Source organism: Sander lucioperca, chromosome 2, assembly GCF_008315115.2.
Source record: "Sander lucioperca isolate FBNREF2018 chromosome 2, SLUC_FBN_1.2, whole genome shotgun sequence".
NCBI lineage: Eukaryota > Metazoa > Chordata > Actinopteri > Perciformes > Percidae > Sander > Sander lucioperca.
The window spans coordinates 3,582,929-3,595,447 of NC_050174.1; positions in this window are offsets into that span (position 1 = coordinate 3,582,929).

Below are 12,519 nucleotides of genomic sequence, written 5' to 3' on the forward strand. Positions count from 1 at the left end.
TTTTTTAACCTGGACCCTATTTTCCTATGTTTTTGTGTCTAAGTAACTGATGGGAACAACCATCTTTGAAATTAGTCCAGTATTAAGCAAGATAGCTGTAGTCGGCAGCGGCGAAACAAGCTACAATGTAAGTTATGGGGCAATTGTCCAGCTTGTATTTACCTTCAAAAAAGTGCTCGTTTTGCCACTGACAGGCTCAGATGTGTCTGACAACGCAAGGATTTCTAAGGAGGTCGACCTCTCTGTTAAAGAGTAAGATCCTTTTTTAAAACATAAAAACATCCACGATATTGTGTTCGCTAAACCCACCAGACTCCATGGAAATAAACAGTAATTTTAGCATCGTAAAATACACTTACTTACTTAACTATTTAACAGCTGAATAAAAACAGATATAACTGCATATTACTTTTTTGTTTTGTTATTTTGTTTATTTGACAGGGACAGTGCTCATTAATCAACAGCAAAGTAACTGTAAATGAGCCAGAGTTAGCTCAGCAGGCTAATTTTCATCTGCTGTCACTGGCCAGTTTTAAAATGGCAACCTAAAAAATAAAATACAAAAAAATGACTTAATACAGTCAGCAGCACATAAAAGCAACACACAGACCAACATTCAAACAGGCACAATGCAACAAGTAACAAACACAACACATCAGACAGCCCTTCAGCAAGTTTATAGGAGTCAGTCATATTGTCCCTTACTGCTTTTTTGCTGATAACAGTGCTTAGTAATTCTTTCTAGTGACTATCTGTTATAAGGTGTTTAAACTCCTCTGTCTATTTTTCGCCCCTCACAAATTTTCCATCAAAGCCTCACAGGACGGAGATCTTACCTGTTGTCTTGTCTGGGTACGGAGCTGAATATGTCTTTCCACCAGGTGATCTGATACCTCCACAGCTGTTGATCTCCTGTTCTCTGCTCTCTCTTCACACGGCCAACCGGTGACACCTGAGCAGCCGACAAGCCGACACCTTTGACACTGAAACACCCCCCGCCTCTTGGCGCTGGTTCCTCATCCATCTTTAATTGTCCCTGACCTTTGCTCTGTCCGCTCTGGCCACGATGTCATGTCGTTTATGAAGCTTTTTCCATTTTAAAAACGTTAGGGATTCATCATTTCATTGAAAAGATTGATAAGAATGCTTTTTGTGTCAGTATCTTAATTTCAGCTTTGTATTTACTATTGTTTCGGAGGCTGATGCTGAACTGTTTTCTACAGTAAAACACAATCAGGAAAAGAGTGTGTAAACCTTTGAGGATGCAGGGCTGTTTTTCCCACTGTTTTGCAGGTCATGGATTAATCCAAAAAATAAAAAAGACTGTAAGTATGGAAGATACACCCATTTGATTTTTCAACAGGTGAATCCTCAAATTAACTTCCGATAATTGGAATGTATTTTTGCACAGAGCAAGAACTGTGGATTTTTTTTTTTGTGTGTTTGTGTATACAACACAATAATGGAAAAGGAAAAAGCCAAAAAGCATAATATGAGCATGCACTTTAAACAACAAATGTGCTGAAAAAAAGGTTTGGCAAAACAATCTCAACTCAGGGTCCACTTATAAGCTTTTTACTGAGATATCCAGCCATATCACACATGGCATAGCACATGCCTTACTTATGAGAACTCCAATAAAACTGCCACAGATAAGTGGAACAGCTACTGAGATTGCGTGTCAACAGATCCATGACCAGACTGTGTGATACGGATGAAAGCTCTGGAAAAAGCTAGTAAATGGAGTTAGGATTGTTTTGTCCCATTACATTGTGACAAAAAAACTATTTCCAAGGCAGAGAATGAACTTTGATAACAAAACAGTTTATATTTCTGTTGTCAGAAGGGGACATGACTGTTGAATGTTTTGAACTGGCTACAATCCGACTATTGGTCAGATATATTGGCAGATTATTACCAAAATTAGTTTTGACTGTACACGGCTGGTTGACAGACACACTGAGAAAACACAGGAAATCATCTGAGTCATCTGAGTCATCTGAGGGATTAAGAAAAGTCGGACATGTAATCGCCATCGTTATTTTCACCATTGAATATAAAAACATATTCTTTTGAAAAAAAAGTTTAGTTCTATGAATAGAGACCATCAACGTGCATCTCACTACAACTACCAAGAGCCTATGCAGTCCTTACCATCATATGGTGTTATTGTTATGTAGCAGCCATTTTCCTGCTGTTGCCCCATGAAGACCTGCTCATTCTCTCTTCATCTCTCCTCTGTGAGCTGTCTGAATAGTTGTACTGTGTGCACGCCTCAGCTCTCTCAAAAAGCCTAACCCTCCGTGCATGAACACACTAGCTCCATGCAGTTTCTTATGTGCCATGGTACATCCAAAGGGCCACTGGAGGCCAATGGGCTCAGTGTGCTTGCTGGATCCATTACAGCTATAAACTGATAGGGGGTCTGAGTGTATTTGGCTTGGCAGTCCAGCATTTGCTTCCATGTTCACTGAAACAATGTGTCAGTTTATTATGGGCCCGCCACAAACCTCCACCCTCCAGTGTCTATGATGTGATGCATTATGTGAGAGGTGCTTTCGCATGAGCCGTGAGTTGTAATTTTCCTCTGCTCAGCATCTTTTGAGGGCCAACATTTGTAAAAGTCATCAATGATCAATGTGGAAATATAAGTGGCTGCAGTGGATATTTGGCTGAAAGGCCAAATTGATTGTTGATGTTGGAGTTTATAAGCTGTGTTAAAGCCATATAGCACTGTGATTTATAGACAGCTTATGTAATATCCTGCTCAGGGGACAGTTTAGATTACTGACCATTCATCCTGCCTCTCTTTGTGAGTACAAAAGAATCAGAAAATATTAAATTTCTTCCCATTATTCATATTGTATGATTTGTTACTAATATAAAGCGGTGGTCTATAGCAGTGATTCACAAACTTTTTTGGCAGATGGGATGGCCTTCATGGAATTTATTTGATAGTAATTCAAGGCGAGAAAACACATGACTGTGGTCTGCACGTGTGAATACATGATTCAGTGTTTTTTTCTTTTTTTTTTTGAGTAGGTTTTGCTGAGTTTGGATTCATTCTATTCTATTCTATTCTAGTTAGGGAATTTCAACCATTCAATTTGTTACTTTTAGCTATCCGTTTCGATTTTTCTGCTAGGTTGCTAACTAGTTTTTCTAAACCCTCGACTGCAGCACTTGGCATTAAGGTGTTACATTGATTTTTTTTTTTTATCTCTTTTTTTCCTTAAATCAATACACAATTTCTACCTTTCTAATTTTCCACTTAGCTGAACTACCCCACAATCTTTCCAAGTACCCCTGTGTAGCTGCAGAAGTAAACAAGTACCCCAGGTTGGAAATTACTGGCCTAAAGGTTAAAAAAGCTAGCCTAGAAATCTAGACGCACCCTAGCGGCAGCAAATGTAATTTGCAGCCAGGGTCGTCTAGCAACTCTGCGTTGGCTTGCAAGCTGGAAAAACCAAATTCTGGTCAGGCCAATCACATTGTGTATAGAGTTAGTGGGCGGGCTTAACATAAGGACAGCAGAGTTGGGCTCCCTGCTACTTGAAAACAAAGAAGATGGCTGCTGCTGCTGCTGGCGAAACAGCGGTCTTTCGAATCGACTCTGGAAGACTTGGAGTTAAGCACTGAAGTCATTCTTAAAAAAGGAAGATGTGGTCGGAGTTTTGCCGACCGGATACGGCAAAAGTTGAATCTATTAACTAGCGTTGCTCTGGTTGGTTATGAGTGCAGAGGGAATTTGAAAGACAATCGTTTATCCCGCCCCTTGGATTGAGCCCTGCCAATGGTGAGTTCCCAGACCCAACATCTTGATGTGGGTCTGGCTTGTCAGGCTATAAAAAAACAGGATCGTGACCGGAAAGTTCATTCTCCTGACCAGCAGGACATATCTGGGTGAGGAAAGTAAAAGAGCAGTGTTTTTCCTGCCACATCATCACCATTTTATATATATATTCTGTCTATTCATGTATACTGTGATACTACTGATCTACATCATCATCTAAACCACACTTTGCACCAACTGTATATTAACTCTTTACTACATCTCAGCATTTTATAGACTTGTCTATTCATGTATATCGTGTTATTTCTGATCTACATCACTACCTAGTCCACCATTTGCACTAACTGTATATTGACTTTTCATTACATTCAATAGCTACATAGACTGTCTATTCCGGTTAACTGTATTATTACTATGTAGCCTTTAGTATTCTGTATTCCTGAATCAAATGTTACATGACACTTATTTAGAAACCAACAATCTTTAGTTGCACAGTTGAGAACTGATGTTCTTCCTCTGGCCACTGAGGTTAAAAAACACTCAAGAGGAAAACAGATTGAGTGAGCTGCAGTGAAAATGAGTCCCCTTTTCTTTAGAGTTAATTTACCTTGAAGTGGCCCCCCATAGCCCTAAAATATATTGCTGTTCATGCGGAATGGTTTAATTTTAAGGTGACAATTTTAGGGTGGCTTGTGGCTCGGCATATGTCAATATATATGCTGGGTATATTAAAAAACACATAGCAGAGCTCTGCCTCTCATTGGCATAATGAAGAAATGCCAGCTGCCATGCCTTCTCTCTTATCCTGTCATGTCAGCATTTTACCACTTGAGGGTGCAAGAAGACCAATCAGACCAATCACATCGTCCTACTGTCATATTACTTCACTGAATATACTGTGGGAGAGAGGGCTGGCAGCTCTTCTTGAAGCTCTCGCGGTGGTCTCTTGTTTCTCTGTGGCTAATTACCTCTCTGTCTGAAGTGCTGCATCATCTCTTCCTGCTGTCACATACACTAACTCAAGACTGCAAAACAAACTGGCAGATATAGTGGAGTTTCCACAAAATACTGGACCTGCAGCACCCACTACTGTTGTCGCCAGGCAGTCTGGGGATGGAGCATTGTGGTGCATGGTTGCAACACTGTATCAAATTTCATGTTAAGGTTTAATTAATTTAATCCCAAAAAATAAGCAGTACACAGGGGGGGACCCTAAAAACTGGGAATTGGCAGATGGGAGAAGCAACATTTACTGCACACTGATTTCACACATTAGGAATTAATTCTAGCATGCCAGCACACACAAACATACACGTATGCACGCACACACACACACACACACACACACACACACACACACACACACACACACACACACACACACACACACACACACACACACACACACACACACACACACACATTTATAAATCTATAAACATGCTCTGTCAGCAATCTTGCAATGCTGCACTTTGTCAGGTTCCATTTTGTTTTTCACATTAAGAATCGATTGCTGACAAGTGACCTTTACCCTGTTGCTACAGCCTTTTAACCTCTGGGAAAACATTAGGCTAATATACATTGGTACTAAAGATTTATATCCCAGCATAAATCAACACCTGAATAAATGGAGAACTTTATAATGACTTCATTGTGCTGTAACTGCTTCAGAATCAACTAGTTTGGCTCACTGCATAGCAGCAAAACATGGGCCCAAGATGCATTTTTAACCACTAGACATATATTTAGCACTACATACATATCCACAATTTAATTAAGAATATTAGATTATTTGCTAATAACTTATTTATTTAAAGCATCAGTGACACATGGCCTTTATTTTATTTTCCCAGATGATCACAACTACTCTGTAAATCACAATTGCAGCTATAATGCCCTTTTTGTCAACTGTTCAGGTCAGGATATCACGCATATGTATCACCAAATGTAAACTTTTCATACGCTAAGCTAATTAGCTTACTGTGAGATCCCTATTCCATAAAGGAACACTTTCTTTCAGTTTAAATTAGTTTTTAAATCAACAAATTAAAAAAATCATTTTAACCGGACAATGCAGTATTTAATCATGGGTGGACATTACACCCTCGTTATCATTGTTCCACTTCAACTTCACTTCACTTCAAGCTCCTCACTGGGTGCATATTTTAGGAATTTCTACTAGTGTGTTTGAGCTCACCGTACGTAAGGTTTAACAATGGTACCTTATGTAATACCACCGGTCTTGGATCTTAAGTCCCATCTGTGTAGAGTAGCAGGGGTGCCGGAGCTGGTCCCAGCTGGAGACTGGCAGAGCCATGTGGCAAGCTGGCACCTCTTTGTCCGGGTCATGATATAGGCTGTGTACAAAGGAAATAATGCATCCTGAATGTTGTCTAACCCCCAAAATTATGTTCCATTATTAATTAGACATAAGCAACAACAAAAAACTTATAGTGAAGTAAAAATGATGTGAAGTTGGTGTATTAGAGTCTATTATAATGGCTATAGAAAACTGTGAAAAACACCCAGTAGTGGTCATGTACCTCTCACCAATGAGACAAAATGTTCATGTATTGCGTTCACAGAAATACTGCACCTTATTTACTGCATACACGGCAGATGTATTTTCAGTGCATGCATGTGTTGCTGCCTGGTTATGCATATAATTTGGTTGTTTTTCCTTTTGCCGGTGAGAAATAAACAACAAACTAACTTCCTGCAAAGATCTTGATCTCCTGCAAATACTGTACACTAGGGACAGCGCTCAGGGCTCTGACTGTGTGGGAAAAATTTGCATGTGAGGAGTTTGCATGTTCTCCCTGTGCTGGGTTTGCTCTGATTTACTCTCACAGTTCAGATGAATAGTAATGTTCTTATATATGAATGTACAAGTCTAACTGTGTGTTAGCCCTGCACAGGCAACTAGTCCTGTGTGTTTGTGTGCTTCTTGCTTTTTGCATGTTGGGATAAGCTCCTGCCCCCCATGAACCTGAACAGGAAAATATGCTTTATATGGATTAATCCAAACTTCCTGTGGGGTCCCATCGGTTATCTGGGGTTCAATCCCCAGCTCTTCCTGTCCACATGGTGAGGTGTCCTTTAGCAAGACACTGACACTAAACCCCAAGTTGCTCCCAATGGCCAGGCCAGTTCCTTACAGTGTGTGTGGGGGTTAATAAGAGCCACATTGCAAAATGCTTTGGCATATTAGTCCTATATAAATGCAGTCCATCTTATATTAATCCATAAATGTTGTGGCGTATTAATTATCTCATGAACTATTTCTTCATTTGCATTTTTATTACCATGAACAAAATTACGTTTATGATTTCAATATATCACATTCTAAATATGGGTTGGAGTTAGTAACACTGCATTGTACAGTACCCTGGTGAGAGAATGATTGATGTCCAAGCTGCAAGTAGAATGGAAGGGTGATTATGTTACTGCTGGTTTGACCTAAGATTCCAAGACACCTGAGAAACCACCATGGTAATAGCTTGTCATCCGCCGGCCTTTTAGACAACAGGACAAAAAGAGAGCTAATTACAAAAGAGTCGAAAAAGGGACTACAAGGTTTATGCTTAAATCAACATCAAAGGTCACTATGTATCAGTGGACAATTATTGCGTATTAACTTGAGCTATGAATACAATGACATGTGGCATAAGTATATATATTCTCCTAAAAAAATCTGTAGAGTAGCCCCCTTTGGAATTTCCCCCACTGAGTTAAACATTTAAATCCTTACATTACATTACATTATTTGTAGCACTCAATTCCAGAATAAGATGTTAAAGGTGAGAGTATAAGACATAAAGGTAAAACCAGGACAGGCGCCTTTAAACCGTTCTCAGCTCTCAGATGATTACTGCCTGATGCGAGGTGAAGTGGAGTCATCAGTAAATCCCGGGCCGGCAGCAGTGTTACCGACAGGAGATTAGTGCGTCTGACATGAAGGCGCGCCTCTGCGGGTCTGTATCTCCATTTATCACATAGCAGTGTCCTTACTGAAAGAATATATTCTTTCTTATTTCCAAACAGGCTGAGTGACAGAGAGAGAAAGATCTGGCTATCATGGATACAACAATCTTCTCCAATAGTAATAAAAACTGTGAGGAAAAAATAGCTTCTAGCTTTTAAGTATCTTCGGTTATTAGTTCGATGTTGATTTTCATTAATACTTTATCCAAATGTATTCAATTATGACACTGATACTAAGTTTGGGATGAAGGAAATTACTGACTGAAGGAGAACATGTGTCTAGGGGGGAGAGGACACATCAAAAAGTCTTCATCATCAGCAGTCTGCATTGTAATTTGATGATACAGTATAAAAGCATCAACGTGATGCTTTCTCCTGTAATGTCTTATTATACCACAGTGTTTTATAAGATGTAGTTAACACAAAGCCTTGTGCAGGTTTATAGGAGTGTGTGGGCTGGATGCTGTATATGGCTCTTCTGAGACCTGTCTGGGAAGCCAATCACGATGTGAATCTGATTACTAAGCCCCTGCAGGAATACATTAATGATCTCCTGATTTTGGCTTGCTGTGAAGCATCAGAGCTGCCCACACTCGACTGTCAACAGGGTGTCTCTCTGTAATTTATTTATTTGTATAGTAATATGTAATGGTTATCCTTGACGGCTGTTTGTTGTTTGATTAGCAATAATGTGGTTATAATCATTCTTCAGTGTTAATAATAGCGATCCATATGTGCATGCAGAAGAGTTCAGGGTATTTATGATTTTTTAATGAGGAGGTTATGGTTAGGTTATGGTGGTTGGTGAATGAAACAGGTCAGAGCTTGCAGTGATATTTGCTTTGGAAATACTCTGATTTTGTGTGATTTGTGTCTAGATGATCACGCTCTATCTATATTTTCTTGTTGCACAGGCCTAGGAGAATGGTTATCTACATGGACTGCTGTGTTGTTTGCTGAGACGATAGCGTATTATTTTACTAGTGGGGCTTCCTTTCATTACATGGCTTAGAGTTATCTGTCCTTTTGTGCTTTGGGAGCAATGTTGTTGATTACAATCTCCCTGCTACCTGTCAAAAAGACATCAGAGCAAACTAAAGAATCATTGCACCAATAAACTTGCCTTACTCACTTCCAATTTATTTTTTCAGTTCTCAAATAGTTAGAGACTTAATCTGCAACCAATTTCCAACAAGGCAACGTTTTAAGTGGATACACTGCACGATAGTGTTTTCTGCGATCAAGTTTGACACACAGTGTCATTTAGTATGTACGCCCAATTATCCAAAACATTTTTTTTTTAAATGATAGCAGAAAAAAGCAGGATACCCTAAATCAGAACTTTTTAAATGTTAGGGTATGCATGGCTCTTCTTTGGCTCTTCTTTGCAGCAAACATTGTACAATGTTATAATAGCTTTTTATATTGTAAATTACTTTGTTTTATTATCTTGTACATGGTGGCCATAGAAACAAGAATTAGCAATACACATGCTGAATATCTAGGCTTGTGAGTAACTTTACTATGAACAGTTTTTAGGTGATGAAGGTCCCAATATTTACAGATATGTTTTAAGATTCCTTGTGTTCACTTTACTTTTACCCCCTTAAATATCCAGCTCGAACCTGATCCTCTGTAGAAAGTGACACCAAATTAAGCTGGGCAGCTGTTAACTTTATAGTGTCCTCTTATTGAGGTCCATTTCACGACCTCTATATCACTTTCCCCTCAACTGGGTTTTTGTGTCAACTGCAGCACTTTTTTTTTACAACTGCAAAAAGACATGTGACATCTCCACCACCTTTAAAGATCATACTTGGCATGCAAGGACATGGTCGCCACACCACTGGCTTAGTTTGTCTTTCTTTAAACTGAGGATAACTTACTTATGCTCATTTTAAAGGAAAAGGGACTATAAATAAAATATGTACCGTATATGATCACTAAAATATTTTTTATTTTCTATCACACAGCAACACGGTTATTTCCATTAGTAAGCACTGTGTCTCAGGAATCCATGATGGATAATACACAATGACATAATAGCCATTCTCCCTTTACTTCATACTTCCCTCGCCGGTTTTTGCATTGGAACTGCAGGAGAGTTTTTTGTCTGCCTCCCCAACCACTTTAAATGTGAGGTTACATCAAGGAAGATATTTTTAGTACCCAGTACTCGCAGCCTTTATCTTAGTCAGCACTTACTTTTCAAAATGTACATTACATGGTGTGCTGGGTGTTAGTTAAGGTAATCTAAGGCTGAATTTATACCGTACCTTGGACGTGTACATATCTAAGACCTCACTAACTGAACCCAAATCTGATATGATTTAGCAATAATCACCTATGAAGGATAAAAAGATAAGATGATGATCATTTGCACACCAACTGGCAAATAAACTGAATGTCTATGATGCAAGTTCAAGTTGTATGTCATACGTTTGTAAATTTTAATAGTTTGGTCATAAAACCATATTATATATATATATATATATATGCTTTAAAATATTTACACAATACAAAAAATAGATACCAAAAAAGTACACAGATTAGAGTATGGGTTATGTATTGCATATGCAAATATATAGAATTTAAAAAATCAATAAATAAAATATAAATACCAGATGTTATGTATAAATTTGACTGAGGATATAATCATGATAACAACAAAAATGTTTGAACTTGCTATAATATAGACTTAAAGCTACATTGTGTAAGAATTTCTCCCATCTAGCGGTGAAATTGTATATGACAATCAACTGAATATTACTTACTAGCTCTTCCTCCTACGGTGGCCGAACCTGAAATTAGCTCTCTCCATCGTTTACACACAGCTGTTCTAGCCACTCCAATATTAACTTTGGTCTTGTTGCTTTGCCTGTCACGTTGTCATTTTAATTCTCTTTTTCGCTTCCCTGGCAAGTAATCTCCCCTTTGCATACGTCACGGTGCCAAGAGGTGTAAGAGGGCGAAATGCGGAGGTATGTCCCTCTTTGGCTAATGTATTTTAAATATGGAGGTGCTACATGGCTGCCGTCATTCGAGCGAGTTGCTCCTATGTATTCTGAATGATTCTGACGGATTCTACGCTTAGGAGAATACTTTGATTAGTTGGTGGAAGTAATTACACATGAATGAGTACATATTTGTGAAAGAACAAAGGGGTTTTTGCTAAGAATCAACTCAACAAATTACACAATGTAGGTTTAAATGAAAGTTGTATGCTCTTTTTCCATTTCCTTTAATTAAAAGCATATATTCATGTGGCCGCAACTTTATTAAATATATATTATCAAATCCCTTCCTTTTTCTATGAAACATCTTAAAACCTTACTTAGCAACACAAATACCCAAGCCGCAATTACCTTCCAACGCCTCAGACACATTCCAGAGTATATCTTCTCCTACCGTAAGGGGAGATGACGTGTTAAGGATCACTAAAACGCCTTATTGTTATGACTTGTGATTGGCAGGAAAGTCTCCAGAGACAGCTGCAGGAGAGCTAGTGTGTCATCGGCTGGACAGGCTCTCTGGCATGTGAGCGTTCCAACGACTCAGGAGAGTCAGCTGTCTGAAGTCTTCCCTCACGCAAGACCACCACACTGTACTGTGAAGTACGTCACTCTTGTCTGACTGAAATGATGGAGGGTCACCTTCAATGCCTAATGCATACGATGAATATGCTTCATGCACATTTTCTAAACTTTCCTGAGGTCCCTCAACCAAAAAACTAAAGGTGAGGACATTTGTTGCATTAACACCCATACAATAAGGTCACAGGCTTATGATCAAATGGCAGGACTTCCATTTATACATGTACTCTGGCAAACTTTCTGAGGCTGACTTAAAGGAATGCTTGGACATTCTGGGAATTATAGTTGTTTCAAACTCACAGCAGCAAAGTTCAAAGACAGCCGAGTCGTGTCACCTAGGCATTTGAAGAGCCACCTGGCATTTGTTCAGATTTATGAGTGTGAGCTCAGGACTTTTTTAAATGCTGCATGCATTCACTAGACCCAGCTGTTGGTAGAGAAATAGCATGTATACATAAGTTACATAACTTTTTTTAAATAACATCTTATCTTCTGATGTGTTAAATGCACACAAACAAAAAAAGGACAGTTATGAAGCTGTTGGAAGTGGAACTGGTGACTGAGGGTAATTGTTTCGCTTGCTTCCAGGCCTTCAGGTATCTCTGTAAAGTACTGACAGCGAAACGATGGAATTGATATAGATACTCTCATTAGAATCTGGGTAAGATTGCAAACACGCTTTCCCTAAAAGAGCACATGTAGCCTGAGATCATCTCATCACTACCATGACATAGATACTGACAAGATTGCAGAAAAAACTTGGGCTCACCACCTGTTCCTCTGTAAAATGTCCACTGGCTGCTGCACAAGATAAACAGTTTAGTTTGCCATCCATGTATACTTTGTCACTTTTATTTGACGCATTGCTTTTAGAATAACTACTTTTTTATTTGTACTTCTTTTGCAACACGGTTCCTCACTTTAAATGCCATGTGCACTGTGCCCTAAATGATGCCTGATTTATGACAGCACCCCCTACTTATTTGGGTTTCTGACTATTTTATTAAAAAAGGTTAAAGCATTGATTACATTAGAGTTTTTACCACAAAGGGATATTGGACCATAAATTATCAGATGTCCACCATAGATCAACATGATTTCTCTACGACGACTGCAGCAGGTTGTGAATATCCAGTAACCCACATCCAC